Raw genomic sequence first — 25,688 nt, 5'->3', positions numbered from 1 at the left:
TCACACCCAAGGCTCCCATGCAATTTTAACTCTTGTTTCAGTCTTTCTCTCAGCGCAAACGGCACTTTTCTACAGGGGTGTATCACTGAAGAAACTTGCGTGTCTATATTTATTTTATGCTCTCCAGGCAAACAACCTAGACCTTCAAACAAGTCTATGTATTCTGTAAACATCGATTTGCAGTCATCTTCTACTTGTGATGTCACCATAAAAACTTTCTTTAGCAAGCTTAGTTTCTCACAGAAACTTAATCCTAGAATCGGTTGCACATTTGTATCCACAATCAGTAGAGATGTTTTAAACTGTTGTCCCTTATATTTCAGTGTCACTAAGCATGTACCTTTCACAGGAATTTCCTCCCCAGTGTACCCTGTAACTTTCACTTTGGCTGGATGAATTTTAGGTTTTACTCTAAAAGTCTTATAGTCTTGAAATTATATTAAATTCACCTGAGCGCCAGTATCAAGCTTAAAGGGAATGACAATCTCGTTCACAGTTAAAGGGACAATCCATTCTTTCTTATCTGCACTGCAAAGTTCAATGCAATCCACAAAGAATTCATCTGTTTGTTTAACAGCATGCACGTTGGTTGTTTTACTTTTCATTTTACAGCATTTGGCAAAGTGATTAAGTCTACCACATTTCATGCAGGTTTTACCTTAAGCAGGGCACATTTTAGGATTGTGGGCATTTCCACATCTACTACACATTTCCTTATTAGACTGTGGCTTAGACTGCTTCATTCTTGAGAATGGAGGTTTGCTTTGCTCTGTTTTCTGCATTACATATACAGCAGCATCAGCATCCTTGTGTAACTTTTTGGCTTGAAATCTAGTTATTTCTGCAGATCTACACATAGTCACTGCCTTTTCTAGTGTTAGGTCTTGCTCTCTCAGCTGTCTCTCTCTGAGTTCATTATCAGGTATTCCACAGACAATACGATCTCTAATCAGTGAATCCTTTAAATCACCAAACTCACAGGTTTTACTGAGTGATTGCAGCTCTGTAAAATACTGATCAAATCCATCTACAGACTTCTGATCACATGTGAAAAACTTATATCATTCATATGTCACATTTTTCCTTGGCACAAAGTAATCTTCAAACTTTTGCATTATAGAAGATAGCACCATATTCTGCCCCTCATCAAACTGAAAACTATTATAAATGTCCAGCACATCCTCTCCTATCACATGGAGGAAAATTGATGCCTTCGTTTTGTCAGACTCTGAATCAGCTCCACATGCAGCAAGATATATTTTAAACCTTTGCTTAAATCTTTTCCAGTTTTCAGACAAGTTACCAGACATCAGCATGCCGGTTGGAGGAGCTAGTTTATCCATGGTTACTCACTGTTTGAAGAGAGGAGCACACGGCAGGCTTTGCAGACACTGTATCACAGCCTTACAGACTTCTGTAGGATTTTTTCACACTCTGAGAGCACTAGCAGTCCAAGTTAAACTTCTTCTGACACCATGTTTTGTTCATACGTTTGTAAATCCAGTCATCAGGACACAGAGACATGTGAGTTCACTGCTGTGCTGTTTATTCCATCACCAACTCCAGACACACTGCACATTGGACCACCCACTTCCCAGCATCCCCCTGGTCCCAGGGACCATCACTGAAGATTCAGGCTTACACATGTTAGTAAGGGAGTGTCTACAAATATTAAGCATTCTAATACACTAACATCACAGCAATGACCACCATGGGGCCTAATTCATGCAAAATTTTGCATGGCTACGATCAGCCACCCTGACATGCAGGGGGATGCCCAGCACAGGGCTAGCCCACCCCGCATGTCTGGCCCTCCCCCTCCGTATAGGTACAAAAGCATCACACGGCAGCAATGTTTTTTTACCTGAAATGTAGCTCCCTACCAGCGCAGCTCCTGCGCGCTGGCAGGGAGCTTCCCGACGCTCTCAGGGTCAAAGCGGCTGCGTGTGACATCATCAGCCCACACCCCTCATGGTCCGGGCACGCATCCGTTGCCCGGACTGCGCCCCCAAAATGGCGTCCCAACACCGTCGGCCCACCCAGCGAACGCCTCTGCCTGTCAATCAGGCAGAGGCAAACGTTGAGCTTTATGTGCAGCAGCGATCAGGTCTGAATTAGACCCATGGTTTTGCCCATCTGCTAACAAATTTGTTGCTACGATCAGGTCTGAATTAGGCCCTATACACAGTCAGAGCAGAACAATGCAGTAAGGTATTTTCCTGGCTGTAGTGAATACCTGGCTGCAGCTGTCCTGCTTCCATTGGCCATCACTGTCTCCACAGTAACTATGTCCACCAACATACAGACCAGGTTTCACAGTCATGGATGGTGCTAGAATAAAGAGAAGGTTGTTGGAGGAAGTCAAAATCAGAAATGAAGGGAAATATAAAAGAGACGATTGTCAGATGGTGTCAGTCAGATAATGTGTGTATAAGAAGAGAAGCTTGTCAGAGCGAGTAACGGTCAGGGAAAGGAAGGGGTGGAAAGGGAAGTTAAGGTTGTCTTGAGGGAGTCACGGTCAGAGATCAGGTGAATTGGGAAGATGAGGTTGTCAGAGGGAGTGATGGTCAGGGATCAGGTGAATTGGGAAGATGAGGTTGTCAGAGGGAGTGACGGTCAGGGATCAGGTTAATAGGGAAGATGAGGTTATCAGAGGGAGTGACGGTCAGGGATCAGGTGAATAGGGAAGATGAGGTTGTCAGAGGGAGTGACGGTCAGGGATCAGGTGAATAGGGAAGATGAGGTTGTCAGAGGGAGTGATGGTCAGGGATCAGGTGAATATGGAAGATGAGATTGTCAGAGGGAGTGACGGTCAGGGATCAGGTGAATAGGGAAGATGAGGTTGTCAGAGGGAGTGACGGTCAGGGATCAGGTGAATTGGGAAGATGAGGTTGTCAGAGGGAGTGATGGTCAGGGATCAGGTTAATAGGGAAGATGAGGTTATCAGAGGGAGTGACGGTCAGGGATCAGGTGAATAGGGAAGATGAGGTTGTCAGAGGGAGTGACGGTCAGGGATCAGGTGACGATGAGGTTGTCAGAGGGAGCGACGGTCAGGGATCAGGTGAATTGGGAAGATGAGGTTGTCAGAGGGAGTGACGGTCAGGGATCAGGTGAATAGGGAAGATGAGGTTATCAGAGGGAGTGACGGTCAGGGATCAGGTGAATAGGGAAGATGAGGTTGTCAGAGGGAGTGACGGTCAGGGATCAGGTGAATAGGGAAGATGAGGTTGTCAGAGGAAGTGACGGTCAGGGATCAGGTGAATAGGGAAGATGAGGTTGTCAGAGGGAGTGACGGTCAGGGATCAGGTTAATAGGGAAGATGAGGTTGTCAGAGGGAGTGACGGTCAGGGATCAGGTTAATAGGGAATATGAGGTTATCAGAGGGAGTGACGGTCAGGAATCAGGTGAATAGGGAAGATGAGGTTGTCAGAGGGAGTGACGGTCAGGGATCAGGTGAATATGGAAGATGAGGTTGTCATAGGGAGTGACGGTCAGGGATCAGGTGAATATGGAAGATGAGGTTGTCAGAGGGAGTGACCGTCAGGGATCAGGTGAATAGGGAAGATGAGGTTGTCAGAGGGAGTGACGGTCAGGGATCAGGTGAATAGGGAAGATGAGGTTGTCAGAGGGAGTGATGGTCAGGGATCAGGTGAATAGGGAAGATGAGGTTGTCAGAGGGAGTGACAGTCAGGGATCAGGTGAATAGGGAAGATAAGGTTGTCAGAGGGAGTGATGGTCAGGTATCAGGTGAATATGGAAGATGAGGTTGTCAGAGGGAGTGACGATCAGGGATCAGGTGAATAGGGAAGATGAGGTTGTCAGAGGGAGTGACGGTCAGGGATCAGGTGAATAGGGAAGATAAGGTTGTCAGAGGGAGTGACGGTCAGGGATCAGGTGAATAGGGAAGATAAGGTTGTCAGAGGGAGTGGCGGTCAGGGATCAGGTGAATAGGGATCAGGTGAATAGGGAAGATGAGGTTGTCAGAGGGAGTGACGGTCAGGGATGAGGTGAACAGGGAGGATGAGGTTGTTAAAGGAACTGACAGGAACGAGGTGATTAGGGAAGATGAGGTTGTCAGAGGGAGTGACGGTCAGGAACAGAGTGCAGCAAGATGTCCTGTGTGAGTGATTACATCCTCCTTTTCCTGCAACCGCAGATGGCCGGCTCTCTACCATACCCCCACCCCCCCACCCCAAACAGCATTTTTCCCTCTCCACTTCTCCATAACAAGCCACCCCAGCCGCACTGATCCTCCTCCTCCACCCTCACCTGCTCTGGTCTCCTCCAACACCTATTCCTGAACACACCCAGTCCAGCTGCGCTCATGCAGGGCAGAGGGCCCTGGAGCCTCCGCACATTCTCCGACAACTTGAAACCATACTTACCTACATTTTATTTCCCCTCTCCGGGAGAAGCCCAGAGGGAAGACGCTGCAGTGTCTTCAGGGGGCGGACTGTGGCATCACTAAGCCCCGCCCACAGCATCGGGAAATGCCGCGATTCGTGGGTCCGCGGGAAGGGGGCGGGACTAAAATGACGCGATTTGCGTCATTTTAACCCCTTCTCCACCCGACGGACCCGCGAATGCGGGAGGTCATCTCTCCATCCTGCTCGCATCACTAGGGTGCGAGCAGGATGTGGGAGACCTGCCCACTCTTCCGGGGGTGCGGGGGGCTACCCCAAAAAACGTGAGCTTCCCGCAGCTTCCGGGAGAGTAGGTAAGTATGCTTGAAACTCAAGGAGGGCAGGTGCTGTACATGGAGGGATGCGGGGGGGGGGGGGGGGGGGGGGCGGATGGGAGTGGATGCAGATTTACACACATACATAGAATTCTGACATATATATATATACACACAGACATACTGTACAGTGTACAAACATACATATACACACATAGAACACATACATACATATACACACATAAAACATATACACACAAATAGAACCCATACATACATATATACACACACATAGAACACATAAATATACACTAGAACACATACATACATACATATACACACACACACACACACACACACACACACACACACACACACACACACACACACACACAACACATCTCCTATATAATAGCCCAGATCTGTGACTCTGTGCCTGTGTGTATAACGCTGGGCGTGGGTAGGAGCTCTCTTTAGGTTAGTAGCAGGTCTATCACACCCAGTCCACAGCTGACTGGGCGAGAAACGCCCTTCCACACAGGTTACATCCAATGGGAGGCTCTGTCCTTTGGCTGCAGTGTTTTCACAGAGCAGGATTAGCAATGGGACTGATGGAGCTGCAGCTCCAGCTCCACACCCCAAAATAGGCCCACTGCATCTGCAGCAACACACCCTCCAACAATTTACACATAAAAATTTATACAAATTCGAAAAGGGGGCGTGGCCACGGGTACCGAGGCGTGGCCACGCCCCATTTCCTATAATTTCAATGGAAGCTTGGAGAGTCAAAAATCGGTACAGACCATAAAAAAAAGGGACTGTACCTGCCAAAAAGGTCCAGCTGGAGGGTATGCCACTGCATCTGCAGCAAGTCTCTGCACTGTAGATAGGGAAAACAGCATCCTATGTCCTGCTGCCAGTCCGCCTGCCCCCTCCCGCATCAACAATCCCCACTCCCTAGCCGCGGCGCAGGTGGAACAAAAGCTGCTGCGGCCACTGGCATAGATGTGTATGAAAGCGGCACAACGGAAGGCTTTTATAGCCCTCCCTGCGCCGCATACTCTCTGAGCCCCGGAGCTTTCTGTACGTGTGATGTCGTAGAAATGCCTCCCCGCCACAGCTGCACCCAGATCCCCAGAGGCCCTGACTCCGCAACACAGCACCTGGCCTGCCGGCCTGGAAGCCCCGAGATGGCTAATGTAACGGATAGAGTGGATGATATCACAGAGGGTAATGTCTGGACGCTGAATCATTGTAAAAGGTGACAGTGCTGTGCAGTGCAGTGGGTGTGCAGTCAGGGCCGGAGCTAGGGTGTTCAGCGCCCTCCTGCAAATGATAAATTTGCACTCTTGCATACTTTACAAAGGCACATCGCACATAGGCCCTCATTCCGAGTTGTTCGCTCGCTAGCTGCTTTTAGCAGCATTGCACACGCTAAGCCGCCGCTCTCTGGGAGTGTATCTTAGCATAGCAGAATTGCGAATAGAAATTTCTTAGCAGTTTCTGAGTAGCTCGACACTTACTCTGCCACTGCGATCAGTTCAGTCAGTTTCGTTCCTGGTTTGACGTCACAAACACGCCCAACGTTCGCCCAGGCACTCCCCCGTTTCTCCAGCCACTCCTGCGTTTTTCCCAGAAACGGCAGCGTTTTTTCACACACACCCATAAAACGGCCAGTTTCCGCCCAGAAACACCCACTTCCTGTCAATCACACTCCGATCACCAGAACGAAGAAAAAACCTTGTAATGCCGTGAGTAAAATACCTAACTTTTGAGTAAAATAACTAAGCGCATGCGCTCTGCGAACATTGCGCATGCGCAGTAAGCCACTAATCGCAATATAGCGAAATTCGGCAACGAGCGAACAACTCGGAATGGGGGCCATAATACGCCCTGTAGTAGAGACACTTACACATGTAACGCCCCCTGTACCAGAGACGCTTACACATGTGACGGCCCCTGAACCAGTGACGATTACACATGTAACGCCCCCTGTACCAGTGACGCAAACACAAGTAACGCTCCCCTTTAGCAGTGATGCTTACACACCTAACACCCCCCTGTAGCAGTGATGCTTACACACGTAACGCCCCCTGTACCAGTCATGCTTACACACGTAGTGCCCCCTGTACCAGTGACGCTTACACACGTAACGCCCCTGTATCTGTGACGCTTACACACGTAACGCCCCCTGTACCAGTGACGCTTACACACGTAACACCCCTTGTAGCAGTGACGCTTACACACGTAATGCCCCCTGTAGCAGTGATGCTTACACACGTGACGTCCCCCTGTATCAGTGACACACACGTAACGCCCCCTGTACCAGTGACGCTTACACACATAACGCCCCCCTGTACCAGTGACGCTTACACACGTAACGCCCCCTGTACCAGTGACGCTTACACACGTAACGCCCCCTGTACAAGTGACGCTTACATGCGTAACGCCCCCTGTACCAGTGACGCTCACACACGTTACGCCCCCTGTACCAGTGACACTTACACACGTAACGCCCCACGCCCCCTGTACCAGTGCCGCTTACACGCGTAACGCCCCCTGTACCAGTGCCGCTTACACACGTAATGCCCCCTGTAGCAGTGACGCTTACACACGTAACGCCTGCTGTACCAGTGACGCTTACACACGTAACGCCTTCTGTACCAGTGCCGCTTAGACATGTAACGTCCCCTCTACCAGTGCCGCTTACACGTAACGCCCCCTGTACCAGTGCTGCTTACACACGTAACGCCCCCCGGTATCAGTGACACTTACACACGTAACGTCCCCCTGAACCAGTGACACACACGTAACGCCCCCTGTAACAGTGACGCTTACACACATAACGCCCCCTGTACAAGTGACGCTTACACACGTAACGCCCCCTGTACCAGTGATGCTTACACGCGTAACGCCCCCTGTACCAGTGCCGCTTACACGCGTAACGCCCCCTGTACCAGTGCCGCTTACACACGTAATGCCCCCTGTAGCAGAGACGCTTTCACACGTAACGCCCGCTTTACCAGTGCCGATTAGACATGTAACGCCTCCTCTACCAGTGCCGCTTACACGCGTAACGCCCCCTGTACCAGTGACGTTTACACTTTACACACGTAACGCCCCCCCTGTACCAGTGATGCTTACACACTTAACGCCCCCTGTACCAGTGCTGCTTACACACATTATGCCGCAGTCACACATACACACACAACATACACATATATACATATACACACACACATACATACTGTACATACATTACACACATACACAGTCACACATATATACAGTATACACAGACACTGTATATACACACACACTCACTCTCTTTCCAGACGCTTACCTAATGAAGTCTGGCTGGCCGAAGCTGTAGCAGCTCATCCTCCTGCTGCAGCATGGTCCCGTCTAGCCCCGCCCCTTATTCCCATCTAGCTCGGCCCCCTTTGGCTCCCGCCCAGCCACTGAATGTCACACAGGGGAGGGGGAATGGAGGCTTTGTGCTGCCACCGCCGAGGGGGAGAGGAGGCTTTGTGCTGCAGCAGGGATAGCAGCAGAAGCTCAGCACAGGGATGCAGAGCAGGGAGAACGCCTCTCCTTCCTGGTGCCTTCCTGCACTGCATCCCTTTTGTTGAGCTGCTAGCGCCGGCCATGTGTGCAGTGTCACTGACACTGCACAGCACTCTCACCTTTTACATTGATTCAGCCAGTCACTCAGTTCTGCCAGCCAGTCACTATTGTTAGCACCAGTGTCCCAACGCACCGCATTACAGGGAAGTAGACGTACTAAATAAACTACAGCTCCCAGCAGCCATTAGCGTCAAAACATTCTGGCCCTTAGGGCTGTTGGGAGCTGTAGTTTAGTGAGTGCATCTTCTACCCTGTAATGCAGCGCGTTGGGACATCGGCGCTAACAATAGTGACTGGCTGCTGCGCGAGTCTCCGGGAGAGCCACTGCCAAAGGGAGGACAGCAGCTTAGCTGCTGACAGGAGAAGCAGGATAAGCATTACCAGCCCCTCCCTCACTCACAGTACCTCCGGGCCCCATCCGCGGCACCCCCACACACTGTCTCCAGCACCCACGGTAGCTCTGGACCCACTCCCCCATCCGCAGCAACCCCACACCTGCCCCTCCCACCGCATCGGCCCCTCCCCCACCAGGGGCACACCTGCAACTACTCCTCCCCCACCCGCGGTGGCTCTGGACCCCCACCCGCGGCACCCACGCCCCCTCCCCCACCCGCAGCACCACTGCACCAGCCCCTCCCCCACCTGCAGCACCACCGCAATCGCCCCTCCCCCTCCCATACGCGTCTTCCCCATACCCGCCACTTCTTCAACCAAAGCACCTACTACGTCATTCATCAGGCCCTGCGTGCGCTGTTCACGCCGTTGCAAGGGGCTGCGACACCTTAACCATTGTACGCCTTTATTGCACGCCACAAGGGTGTGCAAGGGTTAAGGGGGTGTAGCCCCTTACGACGGTATGAAGAGCGCTCGTAGGGCGCGATGAATCACCTAGTACATACATATACACACACAGAACACAAACATGACAAGGGGGGTAATACAGACAGCGATCGCACTGCGCATGTGCAGCCAGTGAGATGCAAAAGCATCTCACTGGTGCGATCGCCTCTGCCTGATTGACAGGCAGAGGCGGTTGCGGGGCAGGAGGGGGCGTTTCAACGGAGTTAGAACGCCATTGGCAGGGCACGGTCCGGACAACGGAGGTGTCAGACACCCTCCCTGAAAACGCTTGGGAATGACTGCGTTTTCCCGAACACTCCCAGTGAACGCTCAGTCACCACTCACAAACGGCTTCCTCCTGTCAATCACCTTGCAAACGCCGGTGCGATTGGATTTTTCGCACCATCACGTTGCTAACCGGCGATGCCCGTTGTTGCTGTCTGACGCGCGTGCCTCTACTCTGTCTATGACAGGGCCCCCACCCGTTGCGCTTGCCTCAGTTTGGCACTGGGTCAGACAGACTCCGACACTGCCAGTTACACCGGGTGTAGCTGCCTTGAATTCACAGACAGCGTTGAGTCAAAAACAATGTGCAGCTGTCTGTTAAGCAGAGGCGGTATGTGATCATCAGCGCTGATAGGGGGCAGGCTCCTCTATCCGTCCAGCACACACAAGGTCAGCCCTGCCTCCCTAAGGTAAGGGGCAGGTCCCACAGCATACTTGCCTACCTGACCCTCTCCATGAGGGAGAAAATGCTCTGTTCCTGGACTTTCCTGGTAATGTATAATTGCCATCACCTGTGGTGAGCTAGTTAATTGATAAGAAAGGTGTTTCACCACAGGTGATGGCAATCATACATTACCAGGAAAGTCCAGGAACAGAGCATTTTCTCCCTCATGGAGAGGGTCAGGTAGGCAAGTATGTCCCACAGGCAGTGGGGCCCACCCTGCTCCTGCACTGGGTCATTCATCCAACATTGCTCAAAATGGTCTGTAGGATTGGGAGGGGGGGGGGCAGCAGAGGCCCTCTATGGCGGTTCCAGCACCCCTGTGCACAGCACTCAGCTTGTCTATTGTCTCAGCTTCTCTATAAGCCCGCCCCATGTCCGGTACTGCAGCTGCCGGTCAGTGAAACACAGCGGAGCTGCTGATCCCCGGTGCAGGCAGCCAGCACATATATATTACATACATCATTGCATGTTTGTTTATATATGCTATCCGCACCCACCATCCGCATACAATGTACAGTCTGTAGCAGCTACCACTGCTCGTAATGCTGGCCATACACAAGATTAAGCACACAATCCCACCAAACGCTAAAAGGGGGCTGATGGATTCAACGATTAGCCTTCATACTCATACGCTGAACGTTGTATCGGCATGATCGCACAGCAACTACGTCTTTGGACGCGGCTGCTGTCCAAAAATACGCTAATGCCGCAGGAGGCGTCTTGTGTTAATAGACGCCTCCTGCCGGCTTCTGTGATCCACTGCAGCACCCCAAGTCTCAACATCGAATTATCAGCCATCTAAATAACCCTCAGGCTGTTCCGAATGGCCAGAGAATTCTCACTGCCAGATCAAGGAAATCTGCATTGGAAGACGCAAACCATGGCCTCCATCGCCGTCCCCTCCCCATTCTCAATGGCGCTGCGGCTTGCGGGCACTGCATGCAAAGATGCAGGACCTGTTCTGCACATGCCCAGTACTGCAAACATCGGACATATATGTAAACCATCCGATTTGAGTACATCTCTGAATTAGGCCCAAAGATGTTTGATCATCGAATCAAGGGGGTCATTCCGAGTGATCGCTAGCCGCTGCCGCCCTCTGGGAGTGTATCTTAGCTTAGCAGAAGTGCGACCGAAAGGGTCGCAGCATTGCTACTAAAAAAGATTGGGGGTAATTCCAATCGCAGCAGGAAATTTTTTAGCAGTTGGGCAAAACCATGTGCACTGCAAGGGAGGCAGATATAACATGTGCAGAGAGAGTTAGATTTGGGTGGGTTATTTTGTTTCTGTGCAGGGTAAATACTGCCTGCTTTATTTTTACACTGCAATTTAGATTGCAGATTGAACACACCACACCCAAATCTAACTCTCTCTGCACATGTTATATCTGCCCCCCCCCCCCCTGCAGTGCACATGGTTTTGCCCAACTGCTAAAAAATTTCCTGCTGCGATCAACTTGGAATTACCCTCATTGTGCAGTTTCTGAGTAGCTGCAGACCTACTCCTACCTTGCGATGTCTTCAGACTATTTAGTTCCTGTTTTGACGTCACAAACACGCCCTGCGTTCGGCCAGCCACTCCCCCATTTCCCCAGCCACTCCTGCGTTTTTATCTGGCACGCCTGCGTTTTTTCACACACTCCCTGAAAACGGTCAGTTACCTCCCAGAAACGCCCCATTCCTGTCAATCACTCTGCGGCCAGCAGTGCGCCTGAAAAGCATAGCTAGACCTTGTGTGAAACTGCATCGGCTTTTGTGAAGGTACGTCGCGTGTGCACAGTCCATACGCATGCGCAGAAGTGCCGATTTTTTGCCCGATCGGTGCGCTGCGAACAACGGCAGCTAGCGATCAACTCGGAATGACCCCCCAAATGATTCAGACTGTTTGTCCACAGTTTTCAGGGGTTAAACGATTATCGTTAATGAACTCACAGTGCTATGAACAGTCTGACCGAATATCGTTCAGTTAGGGGAGTTTTAAGAGAGGAGGGGACCCGCGAGCAGGCCCCCTCCTCTCCGGCAGCAGTAGTCTACTCCGCATGCGCCGGTCTCCGGGAACATGGCGCCCGCTCGTTGTTCCCGGGGACACCTCCAGTGCACATGTGCAAATTACTTGGAAATGGCCATTTTCCAAGTGATCTGGGCCCGCATAGCAGGGCCACCATTGCAGGACTCTGGAGGGGTAAGTACTAAGTATAATATATGGGTGCAGTGTGTGCGCTGTGGGCCCCCCTGGACCCAGGCACCCACACTGCGCCATATGCGTTCAGTGTATGGCTAGCTTATGTGGATACAGTTTTGAAGGATACAACAAAGATGTTGTGGTTATTTAGGGCTATTCTGCATATATGACTATCCAACTGTCTTGTGGCTTATTCCCACAAAACAGCCATTTTCATGAGGTCCCCTGAATGTACCATAGTGGGACCACAGCAGATACTGTACCTCCGATTTCTGCTGCAGTCCCTTCTTTTCCAACAGCAGTCGCAGCTCCCATGGGTTCTATGCAGAGCCGGCTCCAGGCACGTTCCAACAGAGCGGCCGAACGGGATGCCACACTTAATGGGTGCTGCTAGCTCCCCCTGCCATATTGGAACCTGTGCTGCCTAGAGCCAAGTTCCTGCACTGCAGCCGCAGCGTCCATCCGCCTGCCCACCTCCCACGAGCGTCTCGCGGACTGGCAGCTGAGGCTACTGATTGGCTGCCGGACTGAGAGCTTTGATTGGCTCACGGACCGGCGCCTAATTGGAGTACCGACGCTGGAGACACAGCAGGAGCAGTAGCAGCCTCCCCACCCAAGAGAACCATCGACAGCATCAGCAGCGCGGTGAGAAGCACTTTGGGGGGGGGGGGCACTGTGTGGGGCATGTGTATCTAGCACTGGGGGCATATCTGGCACTGTGGGCATATCTGGCACTGGGGGGACGTGTATCTAGCACTGGGGGCATATCTGGCACTGTGGGGCCTGTGTATCTGGCACTGGTGGCATATCTGGCACTGTGGGGGCATGTGTATCTGCAGATCATATCATGTCTATCTGGCACTGCTGGGGGCATATCATGTGTATCTGGCACTGCTGGGGCATATCATGTGTATCTGGCACTGCTGGGGCATATCATGTGTATCTGGCACTGCTGGGGCATATCATGTGTATCTGGCACTGCTGGGGCATATCATGTGTATCTGGCACTGCTGGGGCATATCATGTGTATCTGGCACTGCTGGGGCATATCATGTGTATCTGGCACTGCTGGGGCATATCATGTGTATCTGGCACTGCTGGGGCATATCATGTCTATCTGGCACTGCTGGGGGCATATCATGTGTATCTGGCACTGCTGGGGCATATCATGTGTATCTGGCACTGCTGGGGCATATCAGGTGTAGCTGGCACTGCTGGGGCATATCAGGTGTATCTGGCACTGCTGGGGCATATCAGGTGTAGCTGGCACTGCTGCAGGGCATATCAGGTGTAGCTGGCACTGCTGGCTGCATATGTGTACCTGGCACTGCTGTGAGGTGTAAACGTCGGTTTACATACAGGACTAAAAGCAACACTTAAAAAAGACATTTAATGCACTTTAAATGGAGCCGCTTCGGCCGCTGTAAACAATCCTTAGCCTACGTACTTTTTACACCATTAGCGTACAGAGCCCCGTACATTGTACGTACTTTGTGTACAAATGTCGCGCTAGCTGTACAAAGTACACGCAAAGATACTCCGTGAGCACTAGCAGCTACACGTGTGACTGAAATACACTTATAACTTTAGCAGGGAAAGGAGACACGACACAAAATTGTATTTAAAATGCCGGGTTCCGACACACCAACATATAATTACTGAAAGGGGGTTACAATAACAATACAATACAATAGAATAATGGCTACAGTCAATGGTACATACGTTTTTGGTTTCGCCTGCGCTTCCCGGCCGGTCCTCAGTCATCAAGGGAGATGACCTTCAGAGTCTGTGTGTGACCGGGCATGCAGCTGGCTTTTTATACAATAGTCCAAAACTTAACACAATGGAAACTGTAATCTCTTTGTCCATTGGACACAGGGATGGTCATTTACAGTACAGGAGAGGTCATAGGTCGGTTTGAATAGGTGGGCGATGTCTGTTCCAGGTGCACTTGCAGATGTTCTCCTCTGGGTTCCCGCCGCATACCAAATGTAGAGTAAATACAGTTAATATTTATATTCTGCTCCTGCGCATAACTATGCGCAGGAGCGTGCGATCTTCTGCAAACCAACACCGGAATATTTCCCTTAATATACCCTACAGCTGGATACCAAACACCACCTTATAACCTTGTTCTGTCCCCTCCTATCCTGTAAAGATGAATCCCTTTGTTCTGTTACCATTTAAACTGTTGTAACTTGCTAGTGTGATGCAGGGAGACTAGGGCCAATATTTACTAAGAATTCGAGTTTGTCCGTTTTGTGTTTTTTTTTTCTAAGTCCTAATCCGGGAATTCACTAAGCACCAATCTCGGCAGTGTTTGGACTATTCGTAATGGTTTGAATGACAACGTTCAGAAAAACGAATGAATAGACCATCGGTCAAACGCGGCTGTTATTACATAGAATACGGGAATTCACTATTCATTCGTATTTGGGTGTTAGTCTCTGAGTGCTCAAATGCGGTCGTATTTTTTTGCGATTCGTTAAAAAAAGCGGCAAAAAAATAGACCTGCTTTTTTCAGGCGTGTTTACATGTGTTGCAAATAAAAAATCACTCACACCTGAATTAGGATGCCTATAAAAGGATGTTAGGCCCATTTCAATACACCTACACTCAGAAATAGCAGCAGGACTGTGGGCCAGTGATCTTTTGTGTGCTGTGGGATTCCTCAGACTCAGACATCAGCCTGTAAGTACCCAGGGCCAAGAAACTGAACATGGTCAGCAGGTTGTACAGGTTCCGCGGAGGCTGCGCAGGCCTCGTTTTTTTAGGGGACATTTAAACTAGTGATGAGCGGGTTCGGATCCTCGGGATCCGACCCGCCCGAACTTCACCTTTTTTTTACACGGGTCCGAGCGACTCGGATCCTCCCGCCTTGCTCGGTTAACCCGAGCGCGCCCGAACGTCATCATCCCGCTGTCGGATTCTCGCGAGACTCGGATTCTATATAAGGAGCCGCGCGTCGCCGCCATTTTCACACGTGCATTGAGATTGATAGGGAGAGGACGTGGCTGGCGTCCTCTCCGTTATAGTAGAACACAGAGTGACTTAGTTAGTTATAATTGTGGGGAGGATTGGGGACGGGGAGCAGCTGTTAGGGAGTACAGTGCAGGGTTTTGATTATACCACACCAGTGAGTTTAATCCTTTGTTTCTCTGCCTGAAAAAAACGCTCCACCATATCTGTGCTCACTCAGTGTGCTGCACTGCTGCATGATATATCTGTGCTGAGTGCACTGCTCTGCTCACACTGCCTAATTGTGGGGACTGGGGAGCAGTTATAGCTGGAGTACAGTGCACAGTTTTGCTGACAGTGACCACCAGTCCAGTATACGTTTGTCTGCCTGAAAAACACTCCTGTGTTTTTTTTTTTCTTCATACTAGTTAAGCAGTCTGCTGACAGTGTCCACCAGGTCCGTTATACAGTATATTATATATATAAGCAGCAGTACGGTAGGCCACGGCTGTACCTACCTCTGTGTCGTCAGTGCACTCGTCGTCCATAAGTAATATAATACTATACTATCCATCCATCTACATTGTATACCTGTGGTGTTTTTTTTTTTCTTCATACTAGTTTAGCAGTCTGCTGACAGTGTCCACCAGGTCCGTTATACAGTATATTATATATATAAGCAGCAGTACGGTAGGCCACGGCTGTACCTACCTCTGTGTCGTCAGTGCACTCGTCGTCCATAAGTAATATAATACTATACTATCCATCCATCTACATTGTATACCTGTGGTGTTTTTTTTTCTTCTTCATACTAGTTTAGCAGTCTGCTGACAGTGTCCACCAGGTCCGTTATACAGTATATTATATATATATAAGCAGCAGTACGGTAGGCCACGGCTGTACCTACCTCTGTGTCGTCAGTGCACTCGTCGTCCATAAGTAATATAATACTATACTATCCATCCATCTACATTGTATACCTGTGGTGTTTTTTTTTTTCTTCATACTAGTTTAGCAGTCTGCTGACAGTGTCCACCAGGTCCGTTATACAGTATATTATATATATAAGCAGCAGTACGGTAGGCCACGGCTGTACCTACCTCTGTGTCGTCAGTGCACTCGTCGTCCATAAGTAATATAATACTATACTATCCATCCATCTACATTGTATACCTGTGGTGTTTTTTTTTTTCTTCATACTAGTTTAGCAGTCTGCTGACAGTGTCCACCAGGTCCGTTATACAGTATATTATATATATATAAGCAGCAGTACGGTAGGCCACGGCTGTACCTACCTCTGTGTCGTCAGTGCACTCGTCGTCCATAAGTAATATAATACTATACTATCCATCCATCTACATTGTATACCTGTGGTGTTTTTTTTTCTTCTTCATACTAGTTTAGCAGTCTGCTGACAGTGTCCACCAGGTCCGTTATACAGTATATTATATATATAAGCAGCAGTACGGTAGGCCACGGCTGTACCTACCTCTGTGTCGTCAGTGCACTCGTCGTCCATAAGTAATATAATACTATACTATCCATCCATCTACATTGTATACCTGTGGTGTTTTTGTTTTTTCTTCATACTAGTTTAGCAGTCTGCTGACAGTGTCCACCAGGTCCGTTATACAGTATATTATATATATAAGCAGCAGTACGGTAGGCCACGGCTGTACCTACCTCTGTGTCGTCACTCGTCGTCCATAAGTATAAGTAATAATAGTATACTATCCACCCATCTACATTGTATACCTGTGGTGGCTTTTAGTTGTGCGCAAAATATGGAGAACAAAAATGTGGAGGTTAAAAAAATAGGGAAAGATCAAGATCCACTTCCACCTTGTGCTGAAGCTGCTGCCACTAGTCATGGCCGAGACGATGAAATGCCATCAACGTCGTCTGCCAAGGCCGATGCCCAATGTCATAGTACAGAGCATGTAAAATCCAAAACACAAAAGATCAGTAAAAAAATGACCCAAAAATCAAAATTAAAAGCGTCTGAGGAGAAGCGTAAACTTGCCAATATGCCATTGACGACACGGAGTGGCAAGGAACGGCTGAGGCCCTGGCCTATGTTCATGGCTAGTGGTTCAGCTTCACATGAGGATGGAAGCACTCATCCTCTCGCTAGAAAAAAGAAAAGACTTGCGGCAAAAGCACAGCAAAGAACTGTGCGTTCTTCGAAATCACAAATCCCAAAGGAGAGTCCAATTGTGTCGGTTGCGATGCCTGACCTTCCCAACACTGGACGTGAAGAGCATGCGCCTTCCACCATTTGCACGCCCCCTGCAAGTGTTGAAAGGAGCACCTGCAGTCCAGTTCCTGATAGTGAAATTGAAGATGTCAGTGTTGAAGTACACCAGGATGAGGATATGGGTGTTGCTGGCGCTGGGGAGGAAATTGACAAGGAGGATTCTGATGGTGAGGTGGTTTGTTTAAGTCAGGCACCCGGGGAGACACCTGTTGTCCGTGGGAGGAATATGGCCATTGACATGCATGGTCAAAATACAAAAAAAATCAGCTCTTCAGTGTGGAATTATTTCAACAGAAATGCGGACAACTGGTGTCAAGCCGTGTGTTGCCTTTGTCAAGCTGTAATAAGTAGGGGTAAGGACGTTAACCACCTCGGAACATCCTCCCTTATACGTCACCTGCAGCGCATTCATAATAAGTCAGTGACAAGTTCAAAAACTTTGGGCAACAGCGGAAGCAGTCCACTGACCAGTAAATCCCTTCCTCTTGTAACCAAGCTCGCGCAAACCACACCACCAACTCCCTCAGTGTCAATTTCCTCCTTACCCAGGAAAGCCAAAAGTCCTGCAGGCCATGTCACTGGCAAGTCTGACGAGTCCTCTCCTGCCTGGGATTCCTCCGATGCATCCTTGAGTGTAACACCTACTGCTGCTGGCGCTGCTGTTGTTGCTGCTGGGAGTCGATCGTCATCCCAGAGGGGAAGTCGGAAGACCACTTGTACTACTTCCAGTAAGCAATTGACTGTCCAACAGTCCTTTGCGAGGAAGATGAAATATCACAGCAGTCATCCTGTTGCAAAGCGGATAACTGAGGCCTTGACAACTATGTTGGTGTTAGACGTGCGTCCAGTATCCGCCGTTAGTTCACGGGGAACTAGACAATTGCTTGAGGTAGTGTGCCCCCGTTACCAAATACCATCTAGGTTCCACTTCTCTAGGCAGGCGATACCGAGAATGTACACGGACGTCAGAAAAAGACTCACCAGTGTCCTAAAAAATGCAGTTGTACCCAATGTCCACTTAACCACGGACATGTGGACAAGTGGAGCAGGGCAGACTCAGGACTACATGACTGTGAAAGCCCACTGGGTAGATGTATTGCCTCCCGCTGCAAGAACAGCAGCGGCGGCACCAGTAGCAGCATCTCGCAAACGCCAACTCATTCCTAGGCAGGCTACGCTTTGTATCACCGCTTTCCAGAATACGCACACAGCTGAAAACCTCTTACGGCAACTGAGGAAGATCATCGCAGAATGGCTTACCCCAATTGGACTCTCCTGGGGATTTGTGGCATCGGACAACGCCAGCAATATTGTGCGTGCATTACATTTGGGCAAATTCCAGCACGTCCCATGTTTTGCACATACCTTGAATTTGGTGGTGCAGAATTATTTAAAAAACGACAGGGGCGTGCAAGAGATGCTGTCGGTGGCCAGAAGAATTGCGGGCCACTTTCGGCGTACAGGCACCGCGTACAGAAGACTGGAGCACCACCAAAAACACCTGAACCTGCCCTGCCATCATCTGAAGCAAGAGGTGGTAACGAGGTGGAATTCAACCCTCTATATGCTTCAGAGGATGGAGGAGCAGCAAAAGGCCATTCAAGCCTATACATCTGGCCACGATATAGGCAAAGGAGGTGGAATGCACCTGTCTCAAGCGCAGTGGAGAATGATTTCAACGTTGTGCAAGGTTCTGCAACCTTTTGAACTTGTCACACGTGAAGTCAGTTCAGACACTGCCAGCCTGAGTCAGGTCATTCCCCTCATCAGGCTTTTTCAGAAGAAGCTGGAGGCATTGAAGGAGGAGCTAAAACAGAGCGATTCCGCTAGGCATGTGGGACTTGTGGATGGAGCCCTTCATTCGCTTAACCAGGATTCACGGGTGGTCAATCTGTTGAAATCAGAGCACTACATTTTGGCCACCGTGCTCGATCCGAGATTTAAAACCTACGTTGGATCTCTCTTTCCGGCAGACACAAGTCTGCAGAGGTTCAAAGAACTGCTCGTGAGAAAATTGTCAAGTCAAGCGGAACGCGACCCGTCAACATCTCCTCCTTCACATTCACCCGCAACTGGGGGTGCGAGGAAAAGGCTACGAATTCCGAGCCCACCCGCTGGCGGTGATGCAGGGCAGTCTGGAGCGACTGCTGATGCTGACTTCTGGTCCGGACTGAAGGACCTGCCAACGATTACTGACATGTCGTCTACTGTCACTGCATATGATTCTCTCACCATTGAAAGAATGGTGGAGGATTATATGAGTGACCGCATCCAAGTAGGCACGTCAGACAGTCCGTACGTATACTGGCAGGAAAAAGAGGCAATTTGGAGGCCCTTGCACAAACTGGCTTTATTCTACCTAAGTTGCCCTCCCTCCAGTGTGTACTCCGAAAGAGTGTTTAGTGCCGCCGCTCACCTTGTCAGCAATCGGCGTACGAGGTTACTTCCAGAAAATGTGGAGAAGATGATGTTCATTAAAATGAATTATAATCAATTCCTCCATGGAGACATTCACCAGCAGCAATTGCCTCCAGAAAGTACACGGGGACCTGAGATGGTGGATTCCAGTGGGGACGAATTAATAATCTGTGAGGAGGGGGATGTACACAGTGAAAGGGGTGATGAATCGGACGATGATGAGGAGGTGGACATCTTGCCTCTGTAGAGCCAGTTTGTGCAAGGAGAGATTGATTGCTTCTTTTTTGGTGGGGGCCCAAACCAACCAGTCATTTCAGTCACAGTCGTGTGGCAGACCCTGTCGCTGAAATGATGGGTTCGTTAAAGTGTGCATGTCCTGTTTTTACAACATAAGGGTGGGTGGGAGGTCCCAAGGACAATTCCATCTAGCACCTCTTTTTTCTTTCATTTTCCTTTGCGTCATGTGCTGTTTGGGGAGTATTTTTTGGAAGGGCCATCCTGCGTGACACTGCAGTGCCACTCCTAGATGGGCCAGGTGTTTGTGTTGGCCACTAGGGTCGCTTAGCTTAGTCGTCACACAGCTACCTCATTGCGCCTCTTTTTTTCTTTGCGTCATGTGCTGTTTGGGGAGTATTTTTTGGAAGGGCCATCCTGCGTGACACTGCAGTGCCACTCCTAGATGGGCCAGGTGTTTGTGTCGGCCACTTGGGTCGCTTAGCTTAGTCACACAACGACTTTGGAGCAGCTCTTTTTTTCTTTGCATCATGTGCTGTTTGGGGACTATTTTTTTAAGTGCTATCCTGTCTGACACTGCAGTGCCACTCCTAGATGGGCGTTTGTGTCGGCCACTAGGGTCGCTTAGCTTAGTCGTCACACAGCTACCTCATTGCGCCTCTTTTTTTCTGTGCGTCATGTGCTGTTTGGGGAGTATTTTTTGGAAGGGCCATCCTGCGTGACACTGCAGTGCCACTCCTAGATGGGCCAGGTGTTTGTGTCGGCCACTAGGGTCGCTTAGCTTAGTCGTCACACAGCTACCTCATTGCGCCTCTTTTTTTCTTTGCGTCATGTGCTGTTTGGGGAGTATTTTTTGGAAGGGCCATCCTGCGTGACACTGCAGTGCCACTCCTAGATGGGCCAGGTGTTTGTGTTGGCCACTTGTGTCGCTTAGCTTAGTCACACAGCGACCTTGGTGCGCCTCTTTTTTTCTTTGTATCATGTACTGTTTGGGGACTATTTTTTTGAAGTGACATCCTGCCTGACACTGCAGTGCCACTCCTAGATGGGCCAGGTGTTTGTGTCGGCCACTTGTGTCGCTTAGCTTAGTCACACAGCGACCTTGGTGCGCCTCTTTTTTTCTTTGTATCATGTACTGTTTGGGGACTATTTTTTTGAAGTGACATCCTGCCTGACACTGCAGTGCCACTCCTAGATGGGCCAGGTGTTTGTGTCGGCCACTTGTGTCGCTTAGCTTAGCCATCCAGCGACCTCGGTGCAAATTTTAGGACTAAAAATAATATTGTGAGGTGTGAGGTGTTCAGAATAGACTGAAAATGAGTGGAAATTATGGTTATTGAGGTTAATAATACTATGGGATCAAAATGACCCCCAAATTCTATGATTTAAGCTGTTTTTTAGGGTTTTTTGTAAAAAACACCCGAATCCAAAACACACCCGAATCCGACAAAAAAAATTCGGTGAGGTTTTGCCAAAACGAGTTCGAACCCAAAACACGGCCACGGAACCGAACCCAAAACCAAAACACAAAACCCGAAAAATTTCAGGTGCACATCACTAATTTAAACTTGAACGCATTGTCCGATGATAAGGTCATACAGATGTTCCGTCTAAATCGTAACAACACTTTCCGTCTGTATGACCTTGTCAAACTGGGCCTAGACCCTGAGACAGCACGCTCTCGCTCTGTCTCAGGCCTGCATAAACTCTTGTCTGTGTTGCACTTTCTGGCTACTGGCAGCTTTCAGGCTGTGTCTGGGGATGTCATAGGAATCTCACGGCCCTCATTTTCCAGAATCTTAACACAGGTGATGTATACCTAACTACCTCTTCTGTTTTGAGTTTGTTTTAATTTCTCGGTGGCCAGTTCTGTCCTAATATCTCATGTTTATTGTTCTTTAAAATATCCACACAGGTGTTGGCTGTTTTGCAGCCCCACATCGAGGCCTCAATCTGCTTCCCTACCCAGGAGTCTCAGTGGCATGCCGTCAGGGTAGATTTCTATGAGCTGGCTGGCATGCCCAATGTGCTTGGAGCCATAGATTGCACATACATTCAGCTGAGACCACCTAGGGGCAGGCAGCACATATATACAAATCACCATTTCGAACACTCCACAAATGTGCAGGTGGTTTGTGATGCAAATCTCAAAATAATGAGTGTTGTTGCTGGTTACCCTGGGGGCTGCCATGACTCCTTCATCCTCAGTCAGTCATCCCTCTTTGATAAGTTTGAGGACAGACAAATGCCAGATGGATGGCTGCTGGGTATGTAATTTGATATGTGTAGGCCTGCGTATACTTTGTCCAAATACAGGTGCAGATGTATTAACCTGTAGAAGGCATAAGGAAGTGAGAAACCAGTGATCTGTGCAAGGTGATAAAGGCACCAGCCAATCAGCTCCAATATGTAAATGAACATTTAGGAACAGATTGTCTGCTGCCTTTATTACCTTGCACATATCACTGGTTTTTCACTTCCTTATGCCTTCTACAGGTTAATACATCTGCCCCACAGTGTGTTACTTATGTGTTGCTGTATCTTAACATGAATCACGTTACTATATCTGTCTTTTAGGTGATGGAGGATATGGCTGTTTCTCTTGGCTTCTAACTCCATTGTCCCGACCTGATACCCCTGCTGAACACAATTACAATCATGCACATAAGTCCACGCGGAATGTGATAGAAAGATGTTTTGGTGTGCTGAAATCTAGGTTTCGGTGTCTGGATAAGTCTGGTGGCCTTTTGTTGTATAGTCCCTCCAAGGTGACTCAAATTGTGTTCTGCTGCTGCTTTCTTCATAACATGTGTTTGCAACAACATCTGCCACATGTTGAGGAGGAGGAGGAGGAAGTAAGCAGCCAGCAAGCAGAGGAATTAGAGACATCTGGTGATACTTGGAGTACAGATGTAGGGAGGCAGGTTAGGCAAGAGATCATCACTCGCTATTTCTCAGGTAAGTTTGGTTTGCTTATTTCATTTGTTGTGTAATCATAAATAGATGTTTTGGCTTTTTTTTTGCCAAAACCATTACTCAGAATGTGAGAAGGATAATGTATACCCAAGGGTATTCGGGCGCTGTGAGGCGAGATGCTTGGCTAAGCGGCAGCCTAGTTTGAGAGAGAAGTCACTCCCAATATAATCACGAAAGAAGAAAAAAGATGGCTGCGCTGCAAGGGGGAAAGAGCAATGATCCACTAAATGTGTATAATTTGATAAATTTATTAAAAACAAATTTATTAAAAGCGCTAACTGATTAAAAAACAGCAATATTCTGTACATTTAAATGTGCCATGTGCATACAAAAAATATATATGAAAAGAGAGTTTTTTTACCCAGAATAATGGTTCAGGACATGTATCATAAAGCTCTGTAGGATCCGTTCCAAATATTGCCCTGGAGTGCTAAAAGTCCAGTTATATTCCACTGTGGAGAGTCCCTTTTATATGGTATTTAGAGAGTCCTTTACAAATTCCATATGCCGCTAGAGGATTGAAGATGGAATACAATGTCCCGTGTGCAATGGGTACCTCATGCAGTGCGGTAATTGGATGGTGCCTCTCTGGGACTCCTCTGGAAAGCTGGAAAGGATTGGTAAGGGCTGGTCCGGATCTAATTGAGAAGAAGTCTTGCTCCAATGGGAAAAAAAAATAGGTTTTTACCCATTGGAGCAGGACTTCTTCTCAATTAGATCCGGACCAGCCCTTACCAATCCTTTCCAGCTTTCCAGAGGAGTCCCAGAGAGGCACCATCCAATTACCGCACTGCATGAGGTACCCACTGCACACGGGACATTGTATTCCATCTTCAATCCTCTAGCGGCATATGGAATTTGTAAAGGACTCTCTAAATACCATATAAAAGGGACTCTCCACAGTGGAATATAACTGGACTTTTAGCACTCCAGGGCAATATTTGGAACGGATCCTACACAGCTTTATGATACATGTCCTGAACCATTATTCTGGGTAAAAAAACTCTCTTTTCATATATATTTTTTGTATGCACATGGCACATTTAAATGTACAGAATATTGCTGTTTTTTAATCAGTTAGCGCTTTTAATAAATTTGTTTTTAATAAATTTATCAAATTGTACACATTTAGTGGATCATTGCTCTTTACCCCTTGCAGCGCAGCCATCTTTTTTCTTCTTTCATTACTCAGAATGTGTCTGTCTCCTTGACACATACAAACATACCCTCGCTTTATGAAAAACAAATGTCGCATGTGTATTGTGTGTATTTTTAAACTCAAAACAACAGATTATGAGTGGCATGCATTAAGTCTGGATAAGTGATCGTAAACTTGCAGTGCTAATTTCTTACAAGCCCACATAATCCATTTAGTATTTCACTTTATCATTGTGTGTAACGTCCTAATGCACAGGTTCACAAACTCGGCCCTCAGGACCACACACAGTGCATGTTTTTCACGTAACCCAGTAGAAGCACAGGTGTATGAATTACTCACAGACATATGTTAAAAGGTTCACAGGTGAAGCTAATTATGTCACTTGTGATTCTGTGAGGAGACCTGCAAAACATGCACTGTGTGGGTTCCTGAGGGCCGAGTTTGAGAACCTGTGTTCCCAAAAAACACTCCTCAACATATAATATGTTAGCCTTGAGGAATACATGTGTCCCTGTGTGATGCACCATCATATTTAAGACACACAAACTTACTGTAATCAGGAATAATTTATTTCCTAATGTTTGATGCAGTAAACTTGATTATGTGTAAGTAAATACACAGTTCGCCACATATATACATTATTATACACATTCTTTGACTTTTGTTGTAAAAGTACATATTTGTTTGTTTCAGCATCATGTGTAATAACATTCTTACTAATTTTTAACACACACAAACATGTCCCAACAATACTGACATTCATTTTGTCAATGTTTTTAAAAAAAAACCAAAGCCAACATATTAAAAGCTTTTTACGCAACTCAATTGTGTTCTTCTTGTAATGTTGTATAGAGAAGAAAGGTAAAATATGTATCAATAACATTGTAATTTGGATTGTCTGCAGGAAAAGAGAATGATTGGAATCTAGAAAGAGTAATGATTAGAAAAAAATCAAGTGGTCAGTTTACTTCCTGCTAACATGTATGTGCGGCTCCATCAACATTTCCCTCCTCCAATACCAAAAAAAAATGGTAAAGAATAATTGTGCGTACAAATTTTATGTTGTTGTTTGTACCACTTATAATTAATGATGTTGTAAAAATTGTAAAGGAGCTAAGTGTTATATATTTTTTGCTAAAAATATACTTACTAACTATTTTGAGTTACTTATCACAAATGTCTAACTTGTATTTTTTTTCACATTTTTTTTGGTGGCTGTTTGTCCTGCCCTTTGCCTTTAGCACTGTCATGTTGTCGTGCTCTGGTGGAGCGTCTTGGTGGTGATGAGACTGGCGTGATATTTGGAGTAGTAGTACCAGAACTGCTGCTTGTTTGCTGTTGGTGCATGCATCTGAGTGTTTCATTCAGGTTAGTGAGGGTGGCATTGAGTTCACGTGTAGCAGCATTTTGATTGTCTACTATTTGGAATAAACTTTCATTAATCTTTTGATTGTTTTGAAAAATGCTCATATAATTTTGCTGTTGTCTGTGCTGTTCTTCCATTAGTCTGTGCTGTTCTTCCATTAGTCTGTGCTGTTCTTCCATTATGCGCTGTAAGTTGCCCATGACCTGTGTAATGTCTGTACGCATGAGTTCCATGGTATTGCCTATTCTGGTTGTTTGTTCATTT

The sequence above is a fragment of the Pseudophryne corroboree genome, chromosome 2, assembly GCF_028390025.1.
Source record: "Pseudophryne corroboree isolate aPseCor3 chromosome 2, aPseCor3.hap2, whole genome shotgun sequence".
Lineage (NCBI taxonomy): Eukaryota > Metazoa > Chordata > Amphibia > Anura > Myobatrachidae > Pseudophryne > Pseudophryne corroboree.
The sequence above is the reverse complement of the archived record's forward strand: the minus strand, read 5'-3'. Positions refer to the sequence as shown.